Below are 14935 nucleotides of genomic sequence, written 5' to 3' on the forward strand. Positions count from 1 at the left end.
AGCTGCAAGGGGCCTGCCTGGAAGTTGTCAAAGAACACTGTATCCTTAAATGTGTTTTGTGCGCTGAGGGGCAACATCAAGAGAGTGAAGGCAGCCGCTGAATAGAAGAAAACGTTTGTGTCTGACACAAGTCCAGAACCTTGCAGGCCTGGTGGCTCACACCTGTGTCCTGGCACTTGGCAGGGGGAGCGTGAGTTCTAGGTCATCCTCGTCGGCATAGCAAATTCAAGATCGACCTGGGCTATGTGAATGAAACCTGTCTCAGGAAGATTCGCAAATCCAAAGGGGCCAGCCTGAGCTACATAGTAAAAGCCTCCTTTGTTCTGTTGTTTTTCTTAAAAAGTTTCTCTTCACTCCACTCCCTCCCTGATAAATTGTTCTGGGTTGTATGTTCTTGGGTCATTCGTGTTGCTGCTAGTCATTAACAGTTCGGTTGTAGATGCAGCTTACTTTACACACATGCGCACACACGCACACGCGCGGGCCTGGGTTCCATCCCCAGCACCACATGACATAACTCACAGATTTAATTGACAAGCCCTTGGGAGACACATGCAGAAGGATCCGACATCTGCTGCCATCACAAGCTCGGTAGCTCAAGGCCAGGCTAGGCTATAAACTAGAGTAGTCTTCGAGGTTCCGTGGGTAAAACACCTGCTGTCAAGCTTGATAACCTGAATTTAATCCCTGTACCCTCGTGGCAGAAAGAAAACAGGTCCTCCAGATTGTTCTTGACCTCCACGGGTGTTACATACACACACACACATAAGTGCCGGTGATCAGCGGACGAGCGGGTGGGAGAGCAGGAGACACGTGACGAGGGTCTCTTCATCTGGGCCAGCCGAACGCCATTGCGGGATCTAGAGGCTGGGGATTAGGATTCTGAGAGGTGGGACAAAGAACCTGAGCTTGGAACTTAGCGTGTCTCCTCACTGTCCCTGCCCCAACGTTGTCACTAAGATGCAGTCAGTGGTTTCCAAGTGTCCCAGGGGTGCTTGTGGGTCAGAGTTGAGCCCCTTTCCTAACTCTTTCCCAAGCTTCTTGGCACTACCCCAAATAGTCATCCACTGTCAGCAAGCTGTTCAACGACCAGGCCCGGAGAAGATCCGCCCACAAAACAAAGCAAAACAAAATTCATCTTTTTAAAAAACAAGTTTAGATTTGTTTATTTTATTTTGTGTGTATGAGTGTTTTGGCTGCATGTATATCACATGTGTGCCTGATGTCCCCAGAGGTCAAAAGACAGTTATCAGATTCCCTGGAACTGGAGTTAGGATTGGTTGTGAGCCGAGATGTGGGTGTTGGGAACTCAGGTCCTCTGCAAGGGCAGCAAGTGCCCCTCACCACTGAGCAATCTCTCCAGCCCCACACAACTCAGTTTTACATCCATGGGAGCACTGCAGACCCTTCACCACCTCCTCGTGCACAGGATAATCCGGGAGCTATCAGAGATGAGATCATCCCCAGTCCAGCCTTGTATAACATGACCCCCTGAGCAGAGCCCACAGAGGATGCCTGCCCTCCCCAGGGAGATATCCATGCCTTGGGCAATGTCAGCAGGACATGGCTTCTGAAATTACAAGTTAGAATGCCTGGCACCTTTTCTGTACTTTCAGGGAAAGCAAGGCCAGCAGGGCCGGCTGCATTTATGGGATGACATGCAAGCTCCTCACCCTGAGGCCAGCATGTGCGTGCCTGCGTGTGTGCGTGCGTGTGTGTGTGTGTGTGTGTGTGTGTGTGTGTGTGTGTGTGTGTTGGAGCGTTCATGTGTTGCAAGCATAAAAACCCTGCAATAGTTTACCCAGTAGAAAACATGGTTGATCTTCCTCTGTACCAGGAGTAATCCAGGATCAGAAGGGAAAGGGACAGCTTGGGAATACAGGTTTTTAAGCCCAGCACTCAGGAGGCAGAGGCAGGAGGATTGTGACTTCAAGGCTAGCCTGGATATGTAACAAACCCTGCTTCAAAAATAGACCCTACAGGAAGTGGGCCCTAAGAGATGAGTTGCACAGAGGGGTCCCCGTCAACCTGGAGGCTGACTGGCGAGCTGGAGATTTGTCAGGGTGCTGGACTCTCAGCACTGAAGCTCTTCTCCACAGAGGAACTCTTTCCTATCCTCTCACCCGAGCAGGTCAGACTCCGTGGATCATCTGGGTAGCTCATTTCCTCAGTCACATCTGCATAACAGCACAGCGACAGCTAAGCGTTTCATTGAATAACTGTGGTGCGGACTAGCTACATAAACTCTTTAAACATGACCACACACACACACACTCACACATACGCACACACTCACACACACTCACATGCGCATGCACGCACACACATATGAATATTCACAGACACCCACAATGCGCACGCACACACACATTCAACTTTAAAAATTACCTTTATTTATCTCATTCATGCACACACATAAAAGTCAAGAACAGGGCTGGAGAGGTGGTTCGGAGGTTAAGAGCACTGACTGCTCTTCCAGAGGTCCTGAGTTCAATTCCCAGCAACCACATGGTGGCTCACAACCATCCATAATGAGATCTGTTGCCCTCTCCTGATGTGCAGACATACATAGAGCCAGGATGTTGTATTCATAAATAAATAAATCTAAAAAAAAAGTCATCCCCACCCCCCACCCCTCCTTGTGAATCCTGGAGATTGAAAGCGGATCTTGTCAGGCTTGGGCAGCAAGCACCATGACCTCCTGCTCCATCTCCTTGCTCCAAGAAAACTTTAAGCAATGAGGGATACGATTATAACTCAGTAGTAGAACTCTTGCCTAGAATTTCCAAAGCCTCGGGTCTGGTCCTTGGTATCACAAAATATAAAAAGCAAGAAATGTCAAAACCTCCCTGAGGTCCCCCACACACTCAACAAAGAAGATACTGTAGCAAGGGTTGCTAAGGTCCTGAAGAACCTGGGATGCTTGGGGGGGGGGGGCCTGGGCTTGTAGCGCAGTGGCAGAATGCTTATCCAACATGCACAAAGCGCCAGGCGGTGGTGGCACACGCCTTTAACCCCAGCACTTGGGAGGCAGAGGCAGGCAGATCTCTGTGAGTTCGAGGCTAGCCTGGTCTACAGAGCGAGCTCCAGGACAGCCTCCAAAGCAACGCAGAGAAACCCTGTCTCGAAAAAACAAAAACAAAAAAACCCAACACGCACAAAGCTCAAAGCTCAGGGTTGGAGCTCCAGCATGGCGGGGGAGGGGGCAAGGAAAGAAAGGACTGCAGACAAAAAAAAAAAAAAAAAAAAAACTTGGGAACTTCTCCTATCATTGGTGAAATAACAAAATAATAGCTATTTTGGAAAACAGTTGTGGGTAGACTTTCAAATGATTGAAACCTACAATGGCAGCCTGATTTGGGGGGGTACACCCCTGTAACCTCAGCACTGGAAGGATGAGGGCAAGAAAAAGCAGTTCAAGTTCGAGCGTCCACGCAAGAGAACTGGGAACACGGTCTCTCTCTCTCTCTCTCTCTCTCTCTCTCTCTCTCTCTCTCTCACACACACACACACACACACACACACACACACACACACACACGTTCTCCTATCGCCATCCAGAGTGGCATTCGTGGAAACGAGAGCAGGAGGGGCCGTCAGCTAGCGGCTGGATAAGCAAAACGTGGCCTCGCCACACTGTAGAGTGCGACACGTCTGTGGAAAGGAGGCGGGAACCAGCACCAGCCGTGTGTGGATAGACGGACCTCGGTAGCATTGTTCTTAGTGAAAGAAGCGTGGCGTGTTCAGAGTAGGAAACTACACAGAGATGAAAAAGACGATGACCACGGAGGCCTGGGGTGGAGAGTAGGAAAGAGAGAACGGCTCCCGATGGCGCCAGGGCTCTTTGTGGGGAGGCAGTACCCAAGCGTCTCTGATTGTTCTTCGTAATAAAAGCTCAAAGTCACACACTGGGATTAGTGCTTAAGACCAGAAACACAACGTGGCCATCCACTAGAGTTCTCACTCTGTCAATGCTCAGACCAAAGGGGCGATCCTGTCCTCAGACTGCATCTCCAGGCTGCGTCTGACTCCACCAAACCTCAGGCTGCACTGAGCTCCTGTCTCCTCCCGCCTTAGATTCCTCTCTAGTACTGGAATTAAAGGCATGGGATCCCAAGTGCTGAGATCATCTTTGTGTGAGCTCTGTTTCTCTTTTAGACTGATTCAATTTTGTTACGTTTATGGGAGGGGTTTCTCTGTGCAGCCCTGGCTGTTCTGAAACTTGCTCTGTAGACCAGGCTGGCCTCAGACTCACAGAGATCCGCCTGCCTCTGCCTCCCGAGTGCTGGGATTAAAGGTGTGCGCCACCATCTCTCAGCTGTTCTTCTATTTTTTTTTAATTTTTTTTTTATTTTTTTTGGAGATAGGGTCTCTCTAAACGGTCCTGGCTGTCCTAGAACTCACTACGGAGATCAGGCTGGCCTCAAACTCAGAGATCCGTTGGTCGCCCTCTGCCTCCTGAGTGCCACACCACCACTTTCATACTTTGGAGGGCTGGGCGTGTAGCTCGGTTGGCAGAACACTATTCTGGCTGACTGTGAGCCCAGCACCACATAAAACGGGCACGCTGTGTGCTCTGGAGACACAATCATGAAGGCAGAAAGTCAGGGTCATCCTGGCCTACGTAGAGAACCTGAAGCCAGTCTGGCTGCCCGAGACCCTGCCTCAAACGAAACTCAATAGGGACTAGTGAGATGGTTCAGCACGGAAAGGCACTTCCCACTGACCCTGGCCATCTGAGTCCCACCCCGGAACCCACATGAAGGCGGGCTCAGCTCCACGAAAGTTGACCTCTGACCTCCACATTGGCTCTCACACAGGCATACATACACGCAGCGTGTGGAAACGTTCACATAATAAAATACACAAAACAAAGGAAACGAGCCAGGCGGTGGTGGCACACGCCTTTGATCCCAGCATTTGGGAGGCAAATGCAAGTGGATCTTTGTGAGTTCAAGGCCAGCCTGGTCAGTACAGAGTGAGGTCCAAGACAGCCAGAGCTACACGGTGAAACCCTGCCTCTACAAATAAAAGAAAAAAACCACCTCTGAATAAGATTTGATGACTTGCTGGGTTGCTGAGCATATGGATGCTGAAAGTGGTCCCTCCTAGGAAGGGCCTGGAACCTTTGCTCATCAATTCCTCACCTGGCCTTTCTCCCTATCTGGTGTTCATCCGTATCCTTTATGACAAAAGGGCAAATGTCCGGGCGTTGGTGGCACATGCCTTTAATCCCAGCACTCGGGAGGCAGAGGCAGGCGGGTCTCTGTGAGTTCGAGGCCAGCCTGGTCTACAAGAGCGAGCTCCAGGACAGCCTCCAAAAAAATGGACAAATGTAAGGGAAGTGTTTCCTTAAGTATGTGAGCCATCCTAGTAAATTAGTCTGTCCCCTGAAGGGGTTTGTGCGAACCTCAAATCAGAAGTTCTGGAAATCCAGATCTGTGAATGGAGTGTCCTGGGACTGAACCTCAAACTGTGAGGTCAGACACTCCCTCTAGGCAGATGGAGTCAGAATGGGATTGAATTGGAGGGTTCCAGCTGGTGTACTTGTGCTTGGATTCCCAAATCAGTGCATTGTATGCCCTTGGCTAAAAGGTAAACTCAAGGCCGGCTTTTTTTTTTTTTTAAGATTTATTTATTATGTATACAGTGTTCTGCCTGCATGTATGCCGCAGGCCAGAGGAGGGCACCACATCTCATTGTGAGCGACCCTGTGGTTGCTGGGAATTGAACCCCAGGTCGTCTGGAAGAGCAGCCAGTGCTCTTAACCTCTGAGCCATCTCTCCAGCCCCTGAAAACCTGTCTTAAAAAACACAATAGAGTAAAAAATCAAAGGGTGACTTTCATGGTGTGTTTGCTGTGTCACAATAAGACTGTGGTTTTCAAACAAAACAACAGAGTCAACATACGAACAGGGAGAAAAGGGGAAAGCAGTGTGCGCCTGCGCCAGCCGGCTCCCAGCCAAGCTGAGGCGCTGCAGCAACTCTCTCCCGGGTCCAACGTTCCCTTTCTCTGTCCGTGCCTTCCTCTCGGGGGCTGGCCCGGCTGCTGCACAGAGCCCAGAGCCTGCAAAGGTCCTAGAGCAAGAAACCCATAAGGCTTTCCTGGTTTCTCCTTGGTCCTTTGCTCACTGGCCGTGTGGCATGTGCCACTCAGTTTCGTCAATTTGACACAAACTAGAGTCGTTGGGGAAAGAGGAACTTTAGCTGAGAAAAGACCTCCATAAATGGCGGAGGTCTGGTCTAGTGCCACTAGTGGCAGGCAAGCTCCATTCTCTGATCTTCAGACTGGCTTTATCTGTACAAATATCACTGGAAAAAAACGGCCTGTGCACATACCTGGGGTTTTCTGTTGTTTGTTTTGCTTTGCTTTTTTCAAGACAGGGTTTCTCTGTGTGGCTTTGGTGCCTGTCCTGGAACTCATGCTGTAAACCAGGCTGGCCTTGAACTCACAGAGACCTGTCTGCCTCTGCCTCCCCAGTGCTGGGATTAACGGCATGGGCCACCACTGCCCAGCTAGTCTGTGGATATTTTTTAAATTAATGATTGGTGTAGGTAATTTTTAATGCTAATTTTAAAAACAATTGATGATGGACAGTTCCATCCCTGAGCAAGTGGTCCGGATGGTATGAGAAAGCAAACTGGACAAGCCCCTCGGTGCTGGAGAGGTCCAGGGAGCCAGAGCCCTGCGGAGCGAGCCAGGAAGCTGTGTTCCTCCAAGACCTCTGTTTCCTTCCGGCTTCTAAGGTCCTGTTTTGAATCCTGCTTGGCTTCCCTTCATAACCGACCGTGATAAGGATGTGTAAGCCAAATGAACTCCTTCCTCCCCAGGTTGCTTTTTGAAGCCTAAGAAGGGTGGGCCTCCAATAACTTCCCTGCACCTATATCCCACTGCTTAAAAAGAGTATTGTCTGGCTAGGCAATGGTGGTGTATACCTCTAATCCCAGCACTCGGGAGGCAGAGGCAGGCGGATCTCTGTGAGTTCGAGGCCAGCCTGGTCTACAAGAGCGAGTTCCAGGACAGCCTCCAAAGCCACAGAGAAACCCTGTCTCGAAAAACAAAACAAACAAACAAAAAGAGTATTGTCTGAACATGCTGGCAGATTCCAGATGTCACTCCTGGTGGTACGTACTTCTCCCAGATGAAGACTGGTCCCCCAAGGCTCTGAGCCAGCACACAGGGTCTGACACGAAAGGGGAACCCAACTTTGGTTGCAATGGGTGTTCTGATACATACCCATTTTACAGACACAAAGAATCTGAAGCCCAGTAGTGGCCAAAGAGCCATCCAACACAGAGTAAGCTTTTGGTCTCTCTCTTTGAGATCTCTTCACACCCAGTTAAAGGCAAAGGTGACTGAGCCAGCAGGACCAGCTTTTCCAGAGTGCCCTTTGCCAAATACATCCAGAGCTGTAGAAGGCTAGCCAACCTCTGACCCGGTAGTTTCTTGTGTAGGGCCCTGGTTCGTAAGGCATGCCACCAGGACATAGGAACTCATCACGGTGAAAAGGGGGAAACAGCCCAAACATCCCTGACATAGACACAGCCTTATGATTGGCCATCTGAGGTGCCTGTGGGTACCCCAACCCTATTCTGCAGTCATTCCTTAGCTCAACCTAAAAATCATTATTTGTACCGGGCGGTGGTGGCGCACGCCTTTAAAATCCCAGCACTCGGGAGGCAGAGGCAGGCGGATCTCTGTGAGTTCGAGGCCAGCCTGGTCTACAGAGGGAGTTCCAGGAAAACCTCCAAAGCAACACAGAGAAACCCTGTCTCGAAAAAGCAAAAAAAAAAAAAAAAAAAAATCATTATTTGTTGAATGAGCAGGCTAACAGGGATCCTCTTTGTGTGAAATTATACAATATTTTAGTTTACTTATGAGTTTTCTGTATACTGGATATGCATGGTTTCTGTAATGTGCTGGGATTGAACCCAGGGCCTTGTGGGAACTAAGTAAGTACTCCGTTTGAGCCACAAACACAGCCTTTAAAAAGAAAGCTCCGAGCTTTCTTTTATTTCTTTGTGACAGGATCTCACTATGAAGCACAGATGGGCTTAGAACTCACTACACAGCACCGGCTGGCCTCGAACTTGCGATGGTCCTCTTGCCTCACCTCCAAGCACTAGGACAACAGGCATCTGCCAGCATTCATGACTCTTCACCCTTAATTTTTTTTCTTTTCATGTTGCACACCTGTAATCCAGCACTTAAGAGATGAGGGCAGGATAACGAAGTGTTCAAGGTCACCCTCAACCACATGAGGAGTTCAAGGCTAGCTTGAGTTGCAGGAGACACTATCTCAAAATAGTAATAATAATGATAATAATAATCATTTTTTTCTTGTGAGTCAGGGTCTTACTAAGTTGCCCAGGCCAAACTTGAACTCAATATGTGGACCAAGAAAGCTTTAAACATCTGGAATTACAGGCCTGGTTCATTTGGAGGGTGGGGGATTTTACAATAAGCATATCTTCCTTTAGAATCAGGAATTTGAAGTGTTTTGTTTGTTGGTTGGTCATTTTGTATTTGCAGGGGTGTTGTTTGTATTACTTAATTCCACCCAAAACAAACTAGAGGTGGTCTCCTTCCTGGGGCACTTTATCAAAAGAGGTATTTCCAGAGCTGAAGAGAGAGGCTCCAGGATCAGTTCTCAGCACTCACGTGGTAGCTCCCAACCATCTGTTAACTCCGGTTCCAGGGCTTACAATTCCATCTTCTGGTCTCCTCGGGCACTAGACGCATACACAGGTAAAGCACCCATACACATAAAATAAAAATAAGCAAAACCTTTTTAAAAAGAGAGATCATAAAAATCCTCTGGAAGGAAACTCTGATATTGGGGAGGGGGGGCAGTAGATTCATTAATCGGTCTACAAGCCTCAGTCAGGATCTCTGTGTGAGGCACTGTGGGGTCAGTGCTGGGACTTACCCGTAAAGACAATCCCATGCTGGCCAGCAGCCCTGGCTCAGAGTCAAAGGAAATGCTCCAAGGCCGCAGCCATGGAGATTGGCATCCATACAAGGCCTGTGCTGACTTGGGGCTCACAGCACCCGGCTGAGGCATGTCCAGGGAGTGCACACACGGGCCAGGGCCGCCAAAGCAATACCAGCAGTGTCACTCAAGAATGCGGCTGCTGGAGGCCGTTCACGCCTCATCGGGGCCCACTCGGTGGATGGTGAGCGGCAGATGTGTCGGGGCACATCAGGGTAGCTTCACTCTGAGCTGCATCCGGGCAGTCGACAAGGGCAGGGGCATGTCCACAGCCTGAGGCTGCACCGCTTGCAACCCCAAACATCCCAGGCAGCAGCCTGACTTATGAAACACACACTCTCGGCTTTACATAACCACGGGAATGGAGAGTGCCTGATTACCAAGGCCCCCCAGCCTCAGCGCTAGGCTTTCTAGATGGAAGTTTCTTTTGCCTTCTTCTGACTACAAAAGCCAGTTGTGGTCATTGTCGCCAGATCCCCGCGGACAAAAAAAGTCATGGGCAAAGAAGAAACTGTTATGTCTCAGCCTCATCCTTCGAATCTCTCCAGGCTCTGAGCTCATCCTTGCAGCTTTTCTGATTTCTGCTGAGTAATGTATGTGGCAGACACACACACACACACACACACACACATTGCACACACACACATTGCACACACACACACATTGCACACACACACATTGCACACACACACATTGCACACACACATGCTTCTATCTTTTAGTGTGTGTGTGTGTGTGTGTGTGTGTGTGATGTGAAGGTCAGAAAACGGCTTGTGGGGAAACAATTCTCTCCTTCTACTATGTGGGTCCTAGGCCTCAGATTCAGACTAAATCTGTCAAGTCTGGCAGCTGGCTCCTTTACACACTGAGTCATTTCTCCAGCCTTTCCCACCCCTTTCAATGCTATATATCACACACACACACACACACACACACACACACACACACACACACACACACATACATATATATATATGATTTGATTTTGACACAGGGTCTCACTATGCAGCCTGACTGTCCTGGAACTCACTGCGTAGACCAGGTTGGCCTCCAGCACGCAAAGGCCTACCTGCCTGTCTCAGGACTGGGATGAAGGCCTACGTGTACAGCACACCCAGCCCCTTGGGTTTGACCAGTATCTACCTGTTTCTCCGCCCTCTGATTTCACTCCCGTAACAGTGTGCAATGGACGTCTCAGCTCCCCCTCCACCTCCCCCAGTAACCCAGTCTGTCATAGAAAATCAGTCCTCCTGTCCCAACTAATTTTTTTCAGGGGGTAGGGCATTTGAGACAGGGTTTCTCTGTGGCTTTGGAGGCTGTCCTGGAACCAGCTTTGTAGACCAGGCTGGCCTCGAACTCACAGAGATCCGCCTGCCTCTGCCTCCCGAGTGCTGGGATTAAAGGCGTGCACCACCACCATCGCCACCTGGCTGTCCCGACTTCTTAAGTGGTGAGATTGCACATGTGCCGGCCTTTCCTTTGAACCCAGCAAAGCACTACGCCCAGGAGTACCCAGTTCCACTACCCTATGTCCTGCCATCAGAGTACCCAGGACCCCAACACAGTTGATCGAGGGCCTTGTTGCCAAGGCCGAGTCCTAGGCCAAGCTCCATTGAGACAGGTCAGAAAGTTAAATGTGATGCCAAGGAGAGGATTGTCACATCTGGGGCCGCTATGGAGCAACATTTCACTCCCCAGTCGATGTGCTTTAGAAAGACTCCTTTTCTCAAGAGGTTTGAAAGCAGGCACAGCAGAACATGCCTATAAACCCCAGCACTCCAGAGGGTTGGGAGATTAAAGGCCAGTCTGGGCTACATAGTGAGACTCTGAATTTTGTTTGTTTGCTTGTTGGTTTTTTGAGACAGGGTTTCTCTGTATTGCTTTGGAAGCTGTCCTGGAACTCGATCTGTAGACCAGGCTGGCCTCGAACTCACAAAGATCCTCCTGCTACTGCCTCCCGAGTGCTGGGATTTTAAAGGCATGCGCCACCAACGCCCGGCCGAGACTCTGTTTTTAAAAAGAAACGCCTTCAGAGGTTTGGCCTTCACCTTGACCCCAGTCGCCGCCCACTGCCACCACGGATGCCTGTACATGGGGAGCACCCCTCAGGACCACCTCTTGGCATAGAGTTCTGGGTCAATGGATGTGAGCTCTGCCGGGTCTTGGCTGTGAAGGCCTGAGCCTCCACGTCTGAGGTTCCAGTTCAGGCTGATAGGAGGAAGTCTAGATAGACTCTGGCTTTACCCAGGGCCTCAGCCCAGGCACAGAAGCTCTGTAGGGGGCCAAGAAGATGCTGTGGCGATGCTATGAGCATTGTTCAGGGAAGAGCAAGACATGGGGCCAACAGGAGAGGTACCAGAGAGCACCAGAGGCAATAGCTGCAGCGGGCCAGTGGGCTGTGCGTCCTGACAGGGTTAGGACAGGGGAGGGTGAGCAGGTGAGCGCACATGAGCCAGCATTTGACAGTGTCAGAGAATGCAAGAGAAAGAGACCGAGAACGCAGGAAGTGTGTGTGTGTGTGTGTGTGTGTGTGTGTGTGTGTCTGTGTGTAAGAACGTGTGAGAGTAGGTGTACGGGGACGTGAGAGGCTACGTGTCAATCTCAAACCTGGGCTTCCTCCAGCCTGCTCCAAGTGCAACATTCTCCCACGGCAGCTGCCCTGCACAGCCTAGCCAAGCAGTGTTGGCACTTCCTGCTGGGGTGAACTCGGAGCTCTGCTCTTCTTTCCAATCCACCGCCACTGTCGAGCGACGTCTCCTGTAGCCGTACCAGGGTGCATGCTGCCCCCTCAGTGCCCCCAGGAGCCTCCCCAGTACATTCTGGTGGCCGTGGATGTCGCTGAGGGGGCATTAGGTCATGTGTATGTGCACCCGCCCTAAGGGTGCCTACCCTTTCCTGGAGGTCCTCTGTGGGTCCTGAGGGACAGCTCACTTCATTGTGAGGCTGGGCTCTTGGGTTGCCATGACCTCTGCCGTCACCTGGCCCTGGCTGCGGGACATCTGTGCCACTTCCAACGGAGCACCTTTGTGTGGACAGGTTAGAATGAAGGGCGTGAGCTGGAAGACCAGATTCCCTCTGGTGACATCTTCCTGACTCCTCCCTCTTCTAGATTCCCTCCGGTGACATCTTCCTGACTCCTCCCTTTGGGCGCAGCTGTGACACTTGCTGGCTGTGTTATCCCAGACACTGCACGGCAATTCTTTCATTTCACTGGCATTCGTTGGGCCCCTGCTATGTCCAAGAGGTCCCCGAGTCCATAGGGGTAGAGCCAGAGACCAGATTTGGTGTCACACGCCTTCAATGCCAGCACTCTGGAGGCAGAGGCAAGTTGAGTCTTTAAGTCTGCGGCCAGCTTGGTCTACAGAGTGAGTTACAGACCAGTGGAGGCTACACATAGTGAGACCCTGGAGAGAGAGGGGGGCAGGGGATGCAGCCAGAAAGACAGCCCTGCAAAAAAGAAAGAAAGAAAGAAGGAAGGAAGGAAGGAAGGAAGGAAGGAAGGAAGGAAGGAAAGAAGGAAGGAAAGAAGGAAGGAAGGAAGAAAGGAAGAGAGGAAGGAAAGCAGCCCTTCAGACCCTGACAATGAGAAACACCAAGAGAAAGGCTTTCCTGGCTCAGGATACAGCAGGGACAAACCTCTAGGTGGGAATGAGTTTGGTGGGTTTTTGTTTCTGAGACATCTCCTCATGTAGCCCAGGCTGGCCTCAGTCCTCCCGGCTCAGCTTTCCCAATGCCGGGACGCAGGTGCACACCACCATGCACAGCAGGGTTTTCTGCTGGTGTGCATGAGCTTCTGTGAGTGTGTGCGCGCATGCGCACGTCTGTGCATGTGTGTGGTGGTCAGGGAATGACCGCAGGGCTCATTCCTCCTGTGATGTCCACCTACTTTTAATTTAATCTTTTGAGACAGTGTCATTAATCTGGAGCTTGCTGAGTAGGCTGGCCGGACTAGCTGGCCAGTGAGCTGCTCCGATCCAGCTGTCTCTGCCTTCCCAGTGCTCAGATTTCAAGGTCACATGATACCGCCACACCAGGCTTAACCTAGGTTCTCACACTTGAGTCCCCTGAAAAAGCAGCAAGTATTCCTAACAACTGAGCCATTTCTCTCTCCACCCCGGAGTTAATACTCTTAAAGTAAGATGTGGTGGTTTGAAAGAAAATAGTTCCCATAGGGAGTGGTGCTATTAGGAGGTGTAGCCTTGTTGGAGGAAGTGTGTCACTGTGGGCCGGCTTTGAGGTCTCCTATGCTCAACTATGCTCAGTGTGGAAGACGGTTCATGTGCTGTTGCCTGTGGATCAAGATGTAGGACTCTCTGCTCCTTCTCCAGCACCAAGTCTGGCTGCACACTTCCGTGGTCCACTATGATGATAATGGACTGGACCTCTGAATTGTAACCTAGTCCAATTAAATGTTTTCCTTTGTAAGAGTTGTCGTTGTCATAGTGTCTTCTCACTGCAATAGAAACCCTGACTAGGCTGGGCATTGGTGGTGCACGCCTTTATTCCCAGCACTTGGGAGGTAGAGGCAGGCAGATCTCTGTGAGTTCGAGACCAGCCTGGTCTACAAGAGCGGAGTTCCAGGACAGAGAAACCCTGTCTCGAAGAAAAACTAAAATAAAAAAACAAAAACAAAAGCAAAAAACAAAACCAGCCCTAACTAGGACACAAGGTAAGCCAGGTGGTAGTGGCACACACCTTTAATCCCAGCACTCAGGAGTCAGAGGCAGGTGGATCTCTGTGAGTTAGAGGCCAGCCTGGCCTACAAGAGCGAGTTCCAGGACAGGCTCCAAAGCCACAGAGAAACCCTGCCTCGGAAAAAAAAAAAAAGACATTGAGAGCATCCTATGTACCTGCTGCAATACCAGCTGCCCCAGCAACTGGTGAAATGCGGTCAAGTACCTGGGGCCTGCAGCTCTCATGCAGGCCTGTCGCTGGACAATCGGCCACAGAGATGTCACAGAGGCGCACCTGACCAAGGTGCAGAGTCCCTTCTCACCTCTATGGCGGCCACCGCATGAACTGTACGCAGACCTGCCCCAGGGGTCTGAATCCAGGGAAAGCCATTGCTGAAATCAGGAAGATGATGGCCACCTACAAGAGAATAAGGCATTGGCTTAACCCTCTCCGTGATGAATGTGTCTGTCTGGTCCAACCTGAATGCCTTCAGGCACCTGGATTCTCCAGGAAAACAGCGTGTATGATGAACGTTTTAAGGAATAATAATTAAAAAAAAAGACACGCAGATATACAACAGAAACGAACAGTCAGAAATAAAAACCTCTCTGGCTTAGTTTACCACTCTCAAATGGATTGCGATGTTTTCCACTGCGACGAGGAGGAGGATGAAGTCAGCATTGTGCCACTGGAGAGGTGGTGAAAAGCAGAGCTGGACTAGGAATCAGGGCCAGAGGGTTGGGAGCCCCAAGGGGTTCCAAGGTTTGCCTCCTTGACCAGTTAGCAGCCTGAGGATAGAGGTGGCACTCGCCAGGGCACTCATGGTGGAACGCTGAAGCCACATGGCTCCAGTCCCAGGTTCAGTCCTTCTCAGACTGTCACCAGGAGGGCCAGCCTCTCTGGGCAGGGCCAGCAGAAGCCAGCGGCTATAACACACATCACACTCTGATTGGGACACCTGGGAAACAGGCCTGACAGGGAGCGTTTGGGAGAGGGGAGCTCACTGGCACCGGCCGTAGTCTCAGCCGCGTGGAGGACACGGAGGATCTGGACTGAGGCTGTGTCGGTGCCTCTGCCTCTGCCCAGCACCCGTACACAGGCTTGCCTTTATCTACTCTGTAAAAGGCAGCTTCCTCCTCCGGAAACAGTACTGACCCGAATGTGTGTCATGGGTTCAAGGAGACAGATCCGATTAGTCTAGGATGTCATGGCTGTCTGTTACCTCCTCCACTCTGGGCGGCCTCCTTCCTCCCGGGTCCACCAGGTCTG

Source organism: Mesocricetus auratus, unplaced genomic scaffold (genome assembly GCF_017639785.1).
Source record: "Mesocricetus auratus isolate SY011 unplaced genomic scaffold, BCM_Maur_2.0 Super-Scaffold_100006, whole genome shotgun sequence".
Lineage (NCBI taxonomy): Eukaryota > Metazoa > Chordata > Mammalia > Rodentia > Cricetidae > Mesocricetus > Mesocricetus auratus.